The sequence below is a fragment of the Peromyscus maniculatus genome, chromosome 6 (genome assembly GCF_049852395.1).
Source record: "Peromyscus maniculatus bairdii isolate BWxNUB_F1_BW_parent chromosome 6, HU_Pman_BW_mat_3.1, whole genome shotgun sequence".
Taxonomy (NCBI): Eukaryota; Metazoa; Chordata; class Mammalia; order Rodentia; family Cricetidae; genus Peromyscus; species Peromyscus maniculatus.
Genome location: NC_134857.1, coordinates 67415531 through 67432503, shown reverse-complemented (window position 1 = coordinate 67432503; position 16973 = coordinate 67415531). Strand labels below are relative to the sequence as shown.

The window sequence follows — 16973 nt, the reverse complement described above, 5'->3', positions numbered from 1 at the left end:
CCATGTCTCGGTTTTAGTTGGTTGGTTGCTTTCTCGATGTCAGCGTTTGTTATTCCTGTTTTAGTTCTTTGTATGTTCTAGATACTAGCCATTACATTTGTTTCCATTCTGTAAGATTCCTCTCCAGCCAAATGATGGTGTCCTTTGTTGTACAGAAGTCATTTATTTCATTCAGTCTCATTTATTCTTGGGACTGAATTTTAAAATCACTTTTAAAGGTTTATTTATTTTTATTTTCTGTGTATCAGCCATGTGTATTCCTTGGGCCCACCAGCAGAGAATATCAGATCCCCTGAAACTGGAATTGCCATGTTCTGAGAGCACCATGTGGGTGCTGGGAATCAAATACAGGTCCTCCGGAAAAGCAGCCAGAGCTCCTAGGTGCTGATTCATTACTCCAGCCTCCTAAGTTGTTAGTCTTACTACTGTTATATCAAGTTCCCATCCAGAGAGTCATTTCTTGAGCTAATGAATTCAAATGTATTCCCCCCTTTCTCCTCCATTAGATTCAGGGTATAGAACTTGTATTGGGGTCCTTGATCCATTAAAGTTGAGTTTTGTGGAGGGTGAGAGATAAGAACTGAGTTTCATTCTAATTGTAGATATCCAGTTTGACCAGGACCACTTGTTGAAGATGCTGTCTTTTCTCCAATGTGTGTTGCTGGCTACTTTTTCAAAACTCAGGTGGCAATAGGAACGTGGGCTTACACGTGAGTTCTCAATCATACTCCATCAGTCAATGAGTCTGTTTTCATACCAATGCTACACTATTTATTGCTATAACTCTGCAGCATAACTTGATATCTGAGATCGTAATGACTACAAATTTGTTGTTGTTCAGAATTATTTTGGCTATCCTGGGGATGTCATGTTTCCATATGAAATTTAGGATAATTCTTTTTCAATTTCTATGAAGAATTGCATTGGAATTTTGGTGAGGATTGTGTTGAATCAGTAGATTGTTTTTAGTAGGCTGGTCATTTTTACAGTTCATGATCGTACCAATCCTTGAATGGGGGAGGTCTTTCCATATTCTTATATCTTCCTCTGTATCTTTCTTCAATGTCCTAAAGTTTTTATTTCACAAGTCTTTTACTTCCTTAGTTAGATTTAGAGAAGATTTTTTTCTTGAGACTATTATGAATGGTATTGTTTCTCTGATTTCTTTCTCAGTATGTTTTTCTTTTGTATATAAGAAGGCTACTAATTCTTATGTTAGTTTTGAATCTTGCTACCTTGCTAAATGTGTTTATTAGCTGTAGGAGTTTTCTGGTTGATGTCTTTAAGATCTTTTCAGGATAGAATTGAATCACCTTCAAATAAGGATATTTTAATTCTTCCTTTCCTATTGTATCTTCTTTGTTTGCTAAACTTCTCTTATTGTTGTTGATAAAACATCAAGCACTCCAGGCCCAGAAAACATTGTGAATGAGGGGACAGGAAGAGTGTAAGAGCCAGAGGATAAGAAGTCTGCAATGATGCCATGTCTCCCAGAAATGACAGGGAACCTAAATTTTAACAATATGGCTGCCAAAACAATACCTGAAGAATAGTAGCATCAGTAGAAATGCTGTGTGGAAAGGGGAAATCTTATGGAACTCAGCCCTACAAGAGCTGCTGGCAATTAACAACCACTGAAAGACAGAATTAGCACGTGGTCAGCCTTGAAAACAAGCATAAACATCAAGCAACACTAAACAGACTTGGCTTGTTTTTGTTTCGGGAGTGGGGGTGGGGTAGGGAGTGGGGGTGGGGAGTGGGGTTTTTGTTTGTTTTTGGTGTGTGTGTGTGTGTGTGTGTGTGTGTGTGTAAAATACTGAAAGCACACCAAACAACACCCAAAAAGTATAGACAGAGAGAGTTTATCAAAATTTGGGCTCTGTGAAGTCTCAAACCCTGGGATAAATGGCTGAGGTGCCTATTGAACACATCAAAGCAAACCTGGCCGCCAGTTCCCCCAGCATCCTCAGTCCCGACCTGTTACCTCTACCCTGAACTCTCTAGCTCAGGGGCTGGGCTGCCCTTCCCTATATAATCCAGCTATTTTGCCCCCCCTTTTTTTACCTTTGGCCCCCTTGGCTACCTTACCTGGTTCCCCTCTCTCCTTTCTGCCTTCCCCTCCCCTCCTCTCCTCGCATGGCTGAGGCAAGTCATAGGGCTGCTGTTTAAAACAAGGTTTTCCTAGTAGATCTAGATTTTATATTTTTGGTTGTGAGCCTAGCCTTTAACGTCTGAGCCATCTCTCCAGCCTGAGATCTAGATTTTTAAACAAGAGTTGAATCCAAGTTACATACACAATATATTCTAAACAAGTGTTGAATCCAAATTGCATATACAATATATTCTCAACAAGAGCTGAACTGCATATATAGTATGTTGTAGCAGGCTAAAACTAATGCAATAGAAATGAAGAAACAATACTTGTTTGTTTTCCTTCTCATTTTTTTTTTTACATAGGCTATAAATGTCCCTCATAGAATTGCTTTTAATGTGTCTCAGAGGTTCTGTGTGTTGTGTTTTCATTTTCATTTAGTTTCAGAAACTTATTTATATGTTGATTTCTTTTTCATTCATTCATTAGCTAATTCTTTAATCTCAATGAGTTTGTAAAAAGAGATTTACTTGGTTTAAGTTTTATTGCATTATGTTCAGATAGGGTATATAGAGCTTTTTCAGTTTTTCTGAATTGGTGAAGATTTGTTTTGTGTCATATAATGTGGTCTGTTTTAGAAACGCTTCCATGAGCTGCTGAGTAGAATGTCTATTCTTTGGTATTTAAATGGAAGTCCATTTGATGTGTGATGTATTTAGTTCTGATGTTTCTATCAATATTCTTTGTCCAGATGACCTACCTTTTGGAGACAATGGGATGTTGAAATAGCCTAGTATTAATGGGTTGAATGTTAATCTGAATATTTAATTCTAGTGGTCTGCTTTTAGGTACACCAGTGTTTGGCCCATGTATGTTTAGAATTGCAATGTCCCCTTGGTCAATTATTTCCTTAATTAGAATGAAGTGTCTTTTTTTTTTTAAATCTCTCTCAATTTATTTTAGTTTGAATTCTATTTTGTCAGAAATCACAATAGCAGTGTCTGTTTGCTCGCTTGTCTCCTTTGTTTGGAACTTTTTTCTTCCCATTCCTATATTTAAGGTTATGCCTCTCTTTAAAGCCAAGATAAGATTTTTTTTTTCCCCCGAGACAGGGTTTCTTGTGTAGCTTTGCGCCTTTCCTGGAACTCACTTGGTAGCCCAGGCTGGCCTTGAACTCACAGAGATCCGCCTGGCTCTGCCTCCCGAGTGCTGGGATTAAAGGCATGCGCCACCACCGCCCGGCAAGATAAGATTTTTTATTATACAACAGAAAGATGAATTCTGTGTCTTAAACTGTTCAGCTAGCCTGTGTGTTAGTTATTTAGCCGTGTTGTGTTCTTACCCTGCAAGGAAGTGTCACGAAACACGACAGAATCCGCTTGTAAGAGTTTTATTAGAGATAAAGGGATAGAGAGTGTGCAGGCCTGTGGGAGAGACACGTGCGTGGAGAAGAAAGAACCAGGAACATGGCGCTCCGCTTTAAAACCGGCTGGGGGCGTGGCCAGGTCACGTCACTACTCCACGCATGTGCGTAGATCACATAGTCACGTTGCGCGCTTACGTGGCCATGAAACGTCACGGATCCTGGTTACGCGAGACGCCTTGACCCGGAAATGGCTATCTTGACCTGGAACTGGCTAGGCGGAGGTGTCCAGGTCCACCGGGTATCCTGGTTATGAGAGACGCCCTGACCCGGAAATGCCTATCCTGACCTGGAATTGGCTAGGCGGAAGTGTCCGCCTGGTATATGCAGACTTCACTGTGTCTTTTGATTAAAGAGGTGAGGCTATTAACATTTAATGTTTTCATTGAAAGATGTGTGTAGCTGGAAAGTTTTCTCTCCGGTTCCGCCGAGCCCTGGCAGTCCGACAGCCCACTTATAAAATAAGCACACAGACACTTTTATTATTTAAACTGTTTGGCCTAATGGCTCAGGCTTCTAGCTATCTAGTTCTTACAACTTAAAATTAATCCATTTCTATAAATCTATGCCTTGCCATGTGGCTCGTGGCTTACCGGTATCTTCACATGCTGCTTGTCATGGCGGCGGCTGGCAGTGTCTCCCTCCGCCTTTCTGTTCTCTCAATTCTCCTCTCTGTTAGTCCCACCTATCCTTCCTGCCTGGCTACTGGCCAATCAGTGTTTTATTTATACAGAGTGATATCCACAGCAGATGTGGATTGATTGCAGTCCTTTTCTTTTTTTCTGTTTGTGTTCTGAGTCATACTCTGTGTACAGTTTCGTTTGTTTTCTGCAGTCTTGTGAGTATGTTTTCACCCCCATTCAGTTAGAAGTATTTCTTCCAGTATTATCTGTAGGGTTGATTTGGTGGACGTGAATTCTCTTAGAATTAAAAAAAAGATTTATTTATTTTTATTTTATGTGTGCAGGTATTTTGGCTGCATATGTCTCTGTACCACATGCACACAGTACTCAAAGAGACCAGAAGAGGGCCTCAGATTGCCCTGGAACTAGAGTTACAGATGCAGGTGCTGGGAGTTGAAACTTCTCTCCAGCCCTTCTTTTAGGATTTTTCTATCACAGAACATTTTCCTTTCTCCTTCAACTTTGGCACATAGTTTTGTTGAGTATGGTAGTCTAGGTTGCCATCCCTGGTCTTGTAGAACTTGGAGTACATTGCTCCTGGCTCTTCCGTCTTCCAAAGTTTTCACTGAGCAATCTGCTGTTATTTGTTGAGTTTCCCTTAACAGGTGACTTACGTTTTTTCCTCTTATTCTGTATGTTTATTGTTTTAACTTATAGACTGTGGGGAGATTCATATCTGATCTTGTCTATTTGATATTCTGTATGCTTCTTATATCTGTAAGAGTGTGTCTTTCCTTAGTTTGAGGGATTTTTCTTCTATAATCTTGCTGAAGATCTGGTCTGTCCCCTGGCCTAGGTTTCTTCTTCATCTGTTCATATAATTCAAAGATTTGGTTACTTCATGGTGTCCTGCAGCTCCTGAATGTTTCTGGTTTTTATTGAAGTATTTTATTTTTCATTCTTTGCTTGTAAGGCCTACCTCCTCTTCTTTATCTTTGAGTCTTGATAGTATATCTTCTACTTAATCCATTCTACATTCAAGGCTTCCTCCTGAGTTTTCTTAGCAAGTTATTGAGTTTTTCATTTCCAACTTCATTTAAGTTTGAGTTCTCATTAATACTTATATACCATTATAAGCTTGGTTTCTAGATCCTAGATTATCCTCATCATTTCATTCTGCCTGCATTTACATTTCTGTTTTCTCATAGATAACTGCCTGCCTCTGCCTGCTGAGTACTGGGATCAAAGATATATACTACTACCACCATGCTTGGCCTAAACAGAATTAAAAAATAAACTAAACTTACTAAATTAGTTCTTTGAAACTTTCATACCTGTTGTGGAATAATCCTTTTGTACACTGTGAAGATTTGTCACTCAGATTGGTTTTTTTGTTTGTTTGTTTGGTTTTTTTGTTTGTTTGTTTTGGTTTGGTTTTTCGAGACAGGGTTTCTCTGTGTAGCTTTGAGCCCTTTCTGGTTCTCGCTCTGTAGACCAGCCTGGCCTTGAACTCATAAAGATCTGCCTGCCTCTGCCTCTTGAGTGCTGGGATTAAAGGGGTCACCACCACTGCCCGGCTCAGATTGGTTTAATAAAGAGCTAAATGGTCAATAGCTAGGCAGGTAGAGGATAGGCAGGACTTGCAGACAAAAAGAGAGCATGGAGAAGAAGGAGGGTGGAGCCACCAGCCAGACTCAGAGGAACCAAAAGATGAACTTGTCATGCCGAAACAAGATACTGCCATGTGATAGAGTATAGATAAGAAATACAGGTTAATTCAAGTTGTAAGAGCTAGTTAGTAACAAGCCAAAGCTATTGTCTGAGAGTTTATAATTAATAATTTGTCTTTGTGTGGTTTGTCAGCTTTGGGAGCTGACTGGTGGGGCAGAAATTCCTGCCTACATATACCTGTATATAATGCACACTGACTTCTCTTACCTGTCCTCTTTTATCTCTATCCCACTCCCAGCAAACTTTCCTCCTCCCTACAAGTCCCTTTCCTGCATTCATATCAGGAATTTATGATCTCTAAATTTATTGAGCTCTCTTTTGTGTCTTCTTTACACTCCTTGAGTTCTTTGACAGAGTTTATGATTGTTCTTTTAAGTTGTATATCCTGGGGTTCATCTGGGTAATTCTCATTGGAGAACAGTTCTAAAGGACTGGCAGATTTGGGGAAGGGGGGGGTATTTTTCTTGATCCTTTATACTGTTTTTATTTTTATGATGAGATTTGAGCATGTGGACTTCTTGTTGTTGGTTGTGTGTCTGGTGTGGACACAGCATGTTGGGCTGGAGCATAGGGTGAGAGTCTTGATTCAAGATGTACAGGCAGCTGGGATTGTAGTTTGGCTATGGTAAGGATGTGTTAGGTCTATTTGATTTATGGTGTCTTTTAATGGAGTGTGCAGTAATTTTTCTGGATTACCTGCCGATTGTTGAGGGTAAGACATTAAAACCACTCACTATCACTGTGTTGGGGTCAATCTGTTGTTTTAGATCTAATAATGTTTCTTTTACAAATTTGGATGTCCCTGTGCTTGGTGCATATATCCTTAGGATTGAAATATCTTATAGGTAGATTTTCTTTTTTCTTTCTTTCTTTCATTATTATTATTATTATTATTATTTTGGTTTTTTTCGAGACAGGGTTTCTTTGTGTAGCTTTGCGCCTTTCCTGGAACTCACTTGGTAGACCAGGCTGGCCTCGAACTCACAGAGATCTGCCTGCCTCTGCCTCCTGAGTGCTGGGATTAAAGGCATGTGCCACCACCGCCCGGCTGGTAGATTTTTCCTTTAATGAATATGAAATTTCCCTACTTACATCTTCTGAGTAGTTTTATTTTGACTTTTATTTTGTTGGAAATTAAAATAACTAAATAAATAGAAATTAAAATAACTAAATAAATAAAATAAAATCCTGCTTCTTAGTCCCCTTTGCTTAGAATTCCATTTTCCGTCTTTTTACCCTAATGCAATGCTTGCCATTGATTCTTGGAGCCAACAACAGCACCACATCTTTTATTGGGGGACTGAGACCACTAATACTCAGTTATTATTGAAAGACATGTATAACTTCTATCATTTTGCTGATTTTAAAGTGTTTCATCAGACATCTTTTGACTACCTTGAACTCAGCTATTTTTATTTTATAACTGGGGAGGTATGTGTCACTTTTTTTTTTTTTAACCACCCAGAGGAACCTGGCGGACTCATCACTGGATGTACCACTGATGACAATGACTTCTGTGTTCCCCTGAATCTATTAGCCGCTAATAGTTCACAAAATAGGTTCCCCTTGAGACACTCCTCCAACAGATGGTTGACCACCGACAGCTCCGATCTTGTGCAGGTTGCCAGAGATGCTGTGAGATCACGATCTCAGAGAGGTAGATCATGTCCTTCTCCCTATCTCCCAGCTCTTCCATCTTTCCACTCCTTCCTCTAAGATGTTTGCTTAGGCTTACAGGAGTAGTGTAATGTCCTGTTTAGGACTGAGTATTCGATTGTTATTTATTCTTAACACTTTGAGCAATGGTGAGTCTCCGCACTCACTGCCATTCATTTCAAAGAGAAGCTTCTCATACTAGAACTGAGAGTAGCATCTGTCTGTGATTAAAAACGTTAACAGTTGTGTACCATCTCGGTTTAGTGAAACAACAGTAGCAAGTTACCCTCTGGAATCCAAGCCCTCCTTGGCTGTATTAGTCAGGGGTCTCTAGAGGAACAGAACTGATAGTATATATGTAGACCAAGTTAGATAGACAGAAGTAGACTGACTTATAGGATGCAATCTAGGTAGCCCAACATTGTTCCCCTCACACTGCAAAGACCCAGAATCCAGTGGCGGCTCAGTCCACAAGGCTGGGTGTCTTGGCAATCGCAGTCTAGCCTGGTGTCCTGGAGCATTGCTCAGCCTCAGCCTATGCTGTAACTCCAAAGAAGTCGGCTCTAGTGCTGGTGAAAGAATGTCTCAGGCCTAGGATGGCTGACTGTGCCAGTGAGAGTGTTGTCTCCTTCTGTGTCCTCCTGTGGATTGACACCAGCTAGTCGGCAGAGAGGATGCTGCCAGCCCAGTCCAGCCTGATTTCTATCTTCCTACCCAAGTGTGTGGTGTTTTCTCAGCTAGAACTCCACTCTTCCTTCCTTCCTTCCTTCCTTCCTTCCTTCCTTCCTTCCTTCCTTCCTTCCTTCCTTCCTTCCTTCCTTCCTTCTCTCTCTCTCTCTCTCTCTCTCTCTCTCTCTCTCTCTCTCTCTCTCTCTCTCTCTCTCTCTCTTTTTGAGACAGGGTTTCTCTGTGTAGTTTTGGTGCCTGTTCTGGATCTCACTCTGTAGCCCAGGCTGGCCTTGAACTCACAGAGATCCACCTGTCTCTGCCTCCCAAGTGCTGGGATTAAAGGTGTGCACCACCACTGCCCTGCTATTTTTTCCTATTTTATTAAGTTCTGCTCTGATTTTGGTTACTTATTGTGAGTTCTGCTTTTGTGCTTTCTTTGGGTGTTCAAGACCGTAAGATACATCACTGAGTCATTATTTCCAGTGTTCAGGACTGTAAGATACATCATTGAGTCATTATTTCGGGTGTTCAAGACTGTAAGATATATCATTGAGTCATTATTTCAGGTGTTAGTCATGATTTCAGGTGTTCAAGACTGTAAGATATATCATTGAGTCATTATTTTGGGTGTTAGTCATTATTTCAGGTGTTCAAGACTGTAAGATATATCATTGAGTCATTATTTTGGGTGTTCAAGACTGTAAGATGCATCATTGAGTCATTATTTCAGGTGTTCAAGACTGTAAGATACATCACTGAGTCATTATTTTGGGCCTTTCTAATTTTTGAACTTCCCTCTCAGGACTGTTTGATTGTATCCCGTAAGTTTTGGCATGCTGTACCTTCATTTTAATTCAATTATAAGAGTTTTAGAGATTTCTTTCTTAATTTCTTTTGCGGCCCATCCAGTAGCATATTGTTTAACATCCACTAATTTGTGAATTTTCTGTAGATTTTCTTGATGATTTCTAGCTTTATTCCATTAAATTATGACAAAATAAAAGAAATTATTTCAATATTTGTATGTTTTTTGAACTAGCTTTGTGTCATCGTGTATGACCTATCTTAGATGAAATTCCATGGGCCACTGGGGGAAAAAAGGTGTTCTGCAGTATTTAGAAGGAACTTTCTGCAGATATTTGTTATGTCTATTTGATATATGATGTCATTTAACTCAGATAGGTTTAATCAGTGACTTGACATTCAGGAGTATTTGTTTTATAAAATTGGTTTCATTTGTGTTTCGTATGTATATGTTTAAAATTGGATTGTCTTCTTGAAGGGTTGTGCCTTTAATCAGAATGCAGTGACATCATTTATCTCTTCTGATTAGTTTTGATTTGAAGTCCATCTTGTCGGCCGTTGAAACGGTGAGGCCTCATTTTTTTCCCCGAGTCCCTTTGTCGGGAACAGCTTTCACTTTCTCAGTCCTCACCACAGCGATGCCTGGCTTGGATGACGGGGTGTGTTTCTAAGAGGCAGCAAACAAATGGATCCCAGGCTTTGGTCCAGTGTACTCGTCTATGTCTTTAAGGAATTCTGTTAAAATTTATTTTTTATTATTATTAGTGTGCTTTGTGTGTGTGTGTGTGTGTGTGTGTGTGTGTGTGTGTGTGTGTGTGCATGCTTGTGTGTACATCAAGGCTTATGTGTGGCGGTTGGAGGATAATTTTGTAGAATTGGCTCTGCTTTTATTTATATGGATTCCAGGGATCAAACTCAGATCTTCAGGCTTATTTAGCAAGCATTTTACTTGCTGATCTGTGTCATTGGATGCCTGTATCTTTTTATTGGGGTGTTGGGGCTATTCATGGTCAGGAGTGGCTGACTGTATACTTACTTGACCCTTCCTCAGGTAGCTGCTTTCCTAGCATTATTTATGTATTTCCCTGGAGCCTCTTGAATGTAGCCTCTTCATTATTCTTTTTAATCTAAAAAAAAAACAACAAACCATTATTTTCTTAGGCAAAGGCAAGTAGATCTCCGTGAGTTCAAGGCCAGCCTGGTCTGCATAGTGAGTTCAAAGCCAGCCAGAGCTACATAGTCAGACCCTGTCTCAAAAAACGCACAAACAATAACAGCAAAAGCTGATTCCTCTCTGCAGCCTCTGTAGTGCTCCACTGATGATCTTGAATGACTTTAGCCAATTTGTATCATGGAATTAATTGTTGCAGATAATTTTTCTGGGCTGGAAGATGCGGTTTTTCAGAACTTGAAATACTTCCATCTGAGCTTTTTTCACTTTTAGGTTTCTATTTATAGCTCAGCTATTATTCTTATAGCCTGCCTCTCTGTGTGACTTGGCATGTATCTCTTGCAGCTCTCAATGCCTTCCTTTTGTTCTGTATATTTCGTATTTTAACCATAATATGATGCACAGAGTTTCTTTTCTGCTTCTATTTGCTTCTAGTATTTGAATGAACTTTTCTTTTCCTAGATGTGGGAAAATTTCTGCTTTGATTGTACTAAAGTCATTCCTGTGCCTGTATCAGTTACTTTTCTGTAGCTGTGACAAAACGCCATGACCGAAAGCAACCAAGAGGAGAAGAAAGCATTTAGCTTGGCTTGTGGTTCCAGAGTGAGAACCCATAATGGCAGGAAGACATGGTAGCAGGTGGCCATCTAAGACCTTCTCTGAAACTACAGGTGGAAGTCAGGGAAGGAGGAAATGGAGTGAAGAGCCATCCGCAGTGATCTGCTTTCTCCAGCAAAGCCTCACATTCTAAAAGCTCCCTAAGTTTCCAAATAGCATCACTGGCTGGGGACCAGTAGTTTGAAAACATAACCTGTGGGCAACATTCTCCATCCACACTGCACAGTGCTTTTGCAGAGCATTGTTCTTCTATGCATGTGACTCCTAAATTTGGTTTTTACCTGGTTTCTCAAGTAATTTCCATATTCCATTCACACTTTAAAATTTTTATTTTCCTTGGCTGAATGTACCAATTCTTCTATTTTTGTCTTCAATTCCTAATACTCTGTCTTCTTTGGGATGTACTCCTCTGTTGATCATTTCCACTCAGGAGTTTTTCATCTCCAAGTTTTCAGTTTGGATCTGTTTGTGTTTTTTTAAAAATTCATTTATGAGCTGGCAGTGGTGGTACACGCCTTTAATCTCAGCACTTGGGAGGCAGAGGCAGGTGAATCTCTGAGTTCGAGGCCAGCCTGATCTACAAAGCGAGTTCCAGGACAGCAGGACTGTTACACAGAGAAACTCTGTCTCAAAAAACCAAAAAAAAAAAAAAAAAAAAAATTAATGAGTTTGTCTGTCTTAGGCAGTATTCTATTGCTATGAAAAGACACCATGATCACAAAAACTCTTTTTTTTTTAATAAAAAAATTGTATTTACTTAGAAGCATTCAGAATGTCAACAAAACAGCTGCAATTTTTTTCAATTACAGAGTGGTATTCAGTTAACAGAACAACAATTATCTTTGTAATAAGCTGCATCAGAGACAACTGAAGATGAAAAAAAAAAACAAAAACAAAAAAATAAAAACAAAACAAAAACCCTACCGTCCCCATATATAACTAATTTGTGCTGTGCACCACCAAGAACCTGCTTTAAATTTCCATGCCAATTTACAAGCCCAGACTGTACCAGGCAAGGTTAGTGGCTATTGAGAATACCACCAGGACAGGGCTATCTAAAGACACATTCGGTAGTGTGTTAACTATACAAAAAAAGACACTGTACAGTTTAAAAACAAATCTTCCACAGCCTTACATTTCAATTTTTTTCTTCAAAAGGAGTGAGTTGTGTATGGGGGGGCGGGTAAATGCTTTATAGACAAGAAAAAAACTGCAAACCAAGTTATTCATCATCATCATCTTCGTCTTCCTCTTCTTCCTCCTCTTCCTCTTCATCCTCCTCCTATTCTTCCTCTTCCTTCTTTTTCTTGCTCTTTTCATCCTTGACAACCCCCTTCTTCGCCGCATCAGGTTTTCCTTTAGCTCTGTAGGCAGCAATATCTTTCTCGTACTTCTTCAGCTCGTCAGCCTTCTTCTCGTAGGCTGCCTGTCGTCCGCAGCGGTGGTGTTCCACATCTCCCCCAGCTTCTTCGCCACGTCCCAGATGGACAAGCCGGGGTGCTCTCCTTTGATTTGGGGGCGATACTCAGAACAGAACAAGAAGAAGGCCGAAGGAGGCCTCTTGGGTGCGTTGGGGTCCTTGAACGTCTTTTTGGTCTCCCCTTTGGGGGGAATGTAGGTTTTCATTTCTCTCTCATAACGAGCCTTGTCAGCCTTTGCCATGTCTTCAAATGGCATGGTCTTCCACCTTTCTGAGCACTTCTTCGAGAACTCTGAGAAGTTGACAGAAGCATCCGGGTGCTTCTTCTTGTGTTCCTCCCGGCAAGTTTGCACAAAGAATGCATATGAGGACATTTTGCCTCTCGGCTTCTTAGGGTCTCCTTTGCCCATGTTTAGTTGGTTTTCCTCCGCGAGGCACAGAGTCGCCCAGTGCCCGTCCGGCTCGCACTTGCCCCAGCGCTGTCTCTACAGAGCTCAATGTACTGCAATGGCTGTCTGAAAACTCTTATAAAAGAAGGTATTTAATTGGTGCCTGCTCACAGTTTCAAAGGCTTAGTCCATTGTCATCATGGTTGGGAGCATGGTGGCATGCAGGCAGACATGGTGCTGAAGAAGTAATTGAGAGTTCTATATTTGAATCCACAGGCAGCAGGAAGAGAGCAAAAAAAGCCATTGGTCCTGGCCTGAGTTTCTGAAACTTCAAAGCCTACCCCCAGTGACATACTTCCACCAACAAGGCCACACCTCCGAATCCTTCTAAGTAGTGCCACTCCTTGATAACTAAGCATTCAAATATATGAGCCTCGGGGGACCATGCTTATTCACCACAGTGTCCTTTTTACATTTTTTTTTTTTTTTTTTTTTTTTTTACAAATTACAAACTTTTTACAAATGTTCTTTGTTTGTAATTTGTCTCTGTCATTCTCATTGTTTGACATTACATGGGGATTAGCAGTTTTGGGGAGTGACATGCTGTCTTGATTTCTCATGTTTCTTGTATTTTTTGCATTGGTACTTGTACATTAGGAGTTAGGTCATTGGTTAAATTTTTATTATTATTATTTGGATCATCTTTCTTCTTTCCATGAAAGTGGACTAGGTTATGAAGCGGCCTGTTCTGCCGATCCAAAGATGCAGGATCTCTATGAAGCAACCTGTTCTGCCGATCCAAAGATGCAGGATCTCCATGACACAGGGCAACACCAGGATATTCAAGAGGAGTCCCAGGGAGGGCCCAATGTGGATAGCATGGCAGAAGCCAGAGGCCTTGAACCAGACCAATGACTCATTGCAGTGAACACTTGCAAGTGAAGATGTGTGGACTAAAGGGTATACTGTGTGACTCATTGTGACACACTACAGCTTCCACAATGATACCCCCCCTTTTAAATTTTATTTTATTTTTTGGGGGTAGGTTGCAAGGGCAGCAGGGTGGATATGAAAGAATGGGGAGATAAATGGGTTTGGGGTACATGATGTAAAATCCACAAAAGAATCAATAAAAGTCAAAAAGGAAAGCAATCACTATTAGAGATTAGACCCATTATAAAATACAATAATAGTTAAGAAACCAAATACCTCTTAAGTACCAAGCACTTTAGAAAGTAAATGGGCACTGATGATAATGTGTACTAATATATTAACTACTGTGTGTATGTGTGAAAAGGGAAAATTCCGAGTAAGACCAGTAATTAATATTGGGTTGGTGGAAAAAGAAGAGGAGGGATATGAATAGATGCGGTGATGATAAATATGGGGGTGAGAGGTGGCAGTGTGGGCCAAAGATCAGATGAAAAGAGAGGGGTGAAGAAATGCATTGGGCCATTCAAAACCGTGCTGGTTCTTAGGGAGCCGAGACACGGAGACCTCACAAACTAGACCAGCCTATGCTCTTCGGGGAAGTTTATAAAAAGGAAGATTAAAAACAAAACAGCAAAAATGGGGGAGGGGAGGGAAAAAAGGGGAAGAAATCGAGTAATAGACCAAAGTAGAACTAGCCTGCTGAACTGATCATGTGTACTAAATAAAGGAGGGGTTAGATAGGAGAGGGAAAGGGAGGTACCCAGAGTGTGAGTGTGGTCTGCCCCACCGGCTCGCGCCTACACTGAGCCTCTCAGCATTCCTTTCTGGGACCCAGACCCCATCTCCTCCTTCCTGGTTCCCTCAGCAGTCCTTATAAGGTTGGGTCTCTGTTGCTGAGCACACCTCTGAGAAGTCATTCCAGGTTTAATTTCAAATGCTGCTCTCACTGTCTTTGGGGAGATCTCGTGGGAGATGATGCTCTCGGCATTGGGTAGCCTCACATGGCTGCAGGCACAGAAGCTGGCCGTGCTTCTGGTGGGTCCTCCAGGAGTCTGGCTGTGGCGCTGGCCCTGCCTCTGGGCAGCCCTTTGCGAAGCTGGGTCAGGTTGGTCCACCTCGGTGCCATTGGTCTTGATGTTCTGACTGTTGCTTAGACTCTGAGTCTCTGTCCTCTGTAGATCTGATTTTGAGCGTGTTTTCACACCCACTGAGTCTTCTGACTCAGTTTCTTCTCCACGATCTAGAGGTATTCAACTGGTCAAGTTTCAGTATATAGCCCTATGACACTCACTCTGCATTTCAAACATGTTGTAAGATTTATTTTACTTATGTGCATGCATATAGCTTTGTGTGAGTGTATGCCACTTACGTGTAGATACTCATAGAGGCCAGAAGATGGCATTCAGTGCCCCAGAGTCAGAGTTCAGATGGTTGTGGGCTGTTCAGCAGGGGTGCTGAGAACTGAACTTGGGTTCTTTAAAAGAGCAGGAAGCTCTTTCTCTCAATGGCTGAGCCATCTCCGCAGTCCCTACGCTGAGTTTCCTGAAGTGGGGTTCAGGGAGAGTCTCAGCCCACCAAACGGCTGACTTGGCAGTTGTCTTTTAAAAAACGACATTCTGCAGCCGCTTTGGTCAAGGGCTGAGAACACAGGGGTTTCCTGATGTCTCTTCTCCCTATGCCACTATCAGTGTCGCGCACCTGCTGTCTGCTTTTTGCTACCCTTTTACAAGTCCCTTCCTGAAAGTGTAATGCAGGTTTGCTGACCCTCTCAGTCTTAAGCCATGGCTCCCCACTCTGCGGTTGATGCTTCCTGTGAGACAGGGATCGATGGGGGCGACACGGGAATAAAAAAAGAAACATCCCCGGAAGCAGAATTTTTCTTTAATCTCAACAACTGAAGGGCCACAGTCTCTCAGCGGAAGTGAGACTGCACACATGTGGTGTGGGGGTCTTGGGACTTTATAGGGTGGGAAGGGGGAGTTGGGGGATGGGGAGGCCCATCTGCAGCTCAGCTCCCCTGCAGTCTGGAAGCAGCAGATAGCAGCATCACCTTATCAGAAGCTTCCACGAGTGTCATCAGTCAAGTTAACTTCCCTTCCTGAGCTCTGTCTCCCTGAGGCTTTGGGTCATTAACCCTTCACTTCCTCTCGCTGGGAGGGAGAAGCTCGCCAGATGGCTGGATGAAGCCCTTCAGGACGGACTCTAGACTTCCGCTCTTGCATTTTGTAAAGTTTCTTGTTTTGCCTTGCTCTTTTAACAAGGTAGTGACATTTGATATTTGTTGGAGGTTCAACAAATACCAAGGGAGCCTTCTCTGAGGTCACTTGATATAAAGAGAAGATTAATGCTGGGAACTTGGTTAGAAGAACATTCTAGATCAGGAGTTCTGGACTGTTTTGTGTCTAGGCTCTGGTTAGTAGTGTGTTGAATCCCATAGTCTGTTTTTTCCAACATTCTCAAATGCATGGCCTGAAACACAGGCTTACACAGGAACCAATTTTACCTAAATGCCATTCTTGAAAGAATCAGGAAACAAATCTGTGTCATAGTTGATAAGTTTTTTTTTGTTGTTGTTTTTTGTTTTTTGTTTTTTTTTGCATCCCGATAAACCTCTCCGCCAATGCAGCAATCCAAATCAGACCAAATCAGACCGAATTAGAAAAAGCCCCGGTGACTCTCTGGCAGGATGAGCGACCGGAAAACCATGTGTCTGTTTTCTGGGATGCAGCTTAAATACCCTGTAGGAGTGGTCTTGAGCCTCTCTCGAGAAGGAGCTGTATTGGGGGGCTTAGAAGGGGCGGGTTTGGGGAAAGAGATGGGGGAGGGGAGTTGAGGTGGATGGTCCACCAGAACAACAGTCATCCACCACATCCTTTAATCACACATCACAGCAAGCAAGCCTAGCAGCAGATCTAGTAACCACCGTGGTTTCCAAGTTGTCTCGAGTGCAAAGTTTTCAGGAGACTTGTGCTGACAAATGGAAACAGCTTGGCTCTGTCAGTGGTAAAGGTGCTGCTCATACTGTCGAGTCTCGTGACAAAGAAATGCTAAATCCACTTAGAAGCTAGTGATGAATATGTAGTCACTCCCCATCCAAGTTCTCAGACCCACAAACTGTAACTATGGATCCCAGGCCAACATTTGCTGTTGGCTGAAATACACTTTCATTTGAATTTACAAAGTGCAATTTAGGGGTGGACAATTAGAGAGACCAAACAAACCTTTCCTCAGACTCAAGGGTTGACTGTACACATGTGCCTGCTTTTTCTTGAGTCTACCTAGGAGTTCTTCTGTCATGGACAAGAAGATGCTTGACAGAACTGGCATGGGGGTTTTGAACCAGAAGCAGCTGCAGCCTGGCAAGGCCTCTGCTGGGCTGAGAAGCCATGACTTGTCTGAGCAGGTATCCAGTCTGTCTTTCTCCAGCACTTCTTGGGTAGTCCC

The 16973-nt window shown here is 41.7% G+C and overlaps 1 pseudogene; it reads right to left on the bottom strand.

Annotated features, from left to right (window-relative positions):
• Positions 1-12009: 12009 nt before the first annotated feature.
• Positions 12010-12663, bottom strand: LOC102918760 (high mobility group protein B1 pseudogene; annotated as a pseudogene).
• Positions 12664-16973: the final 4310 nt, after the last annotated feature.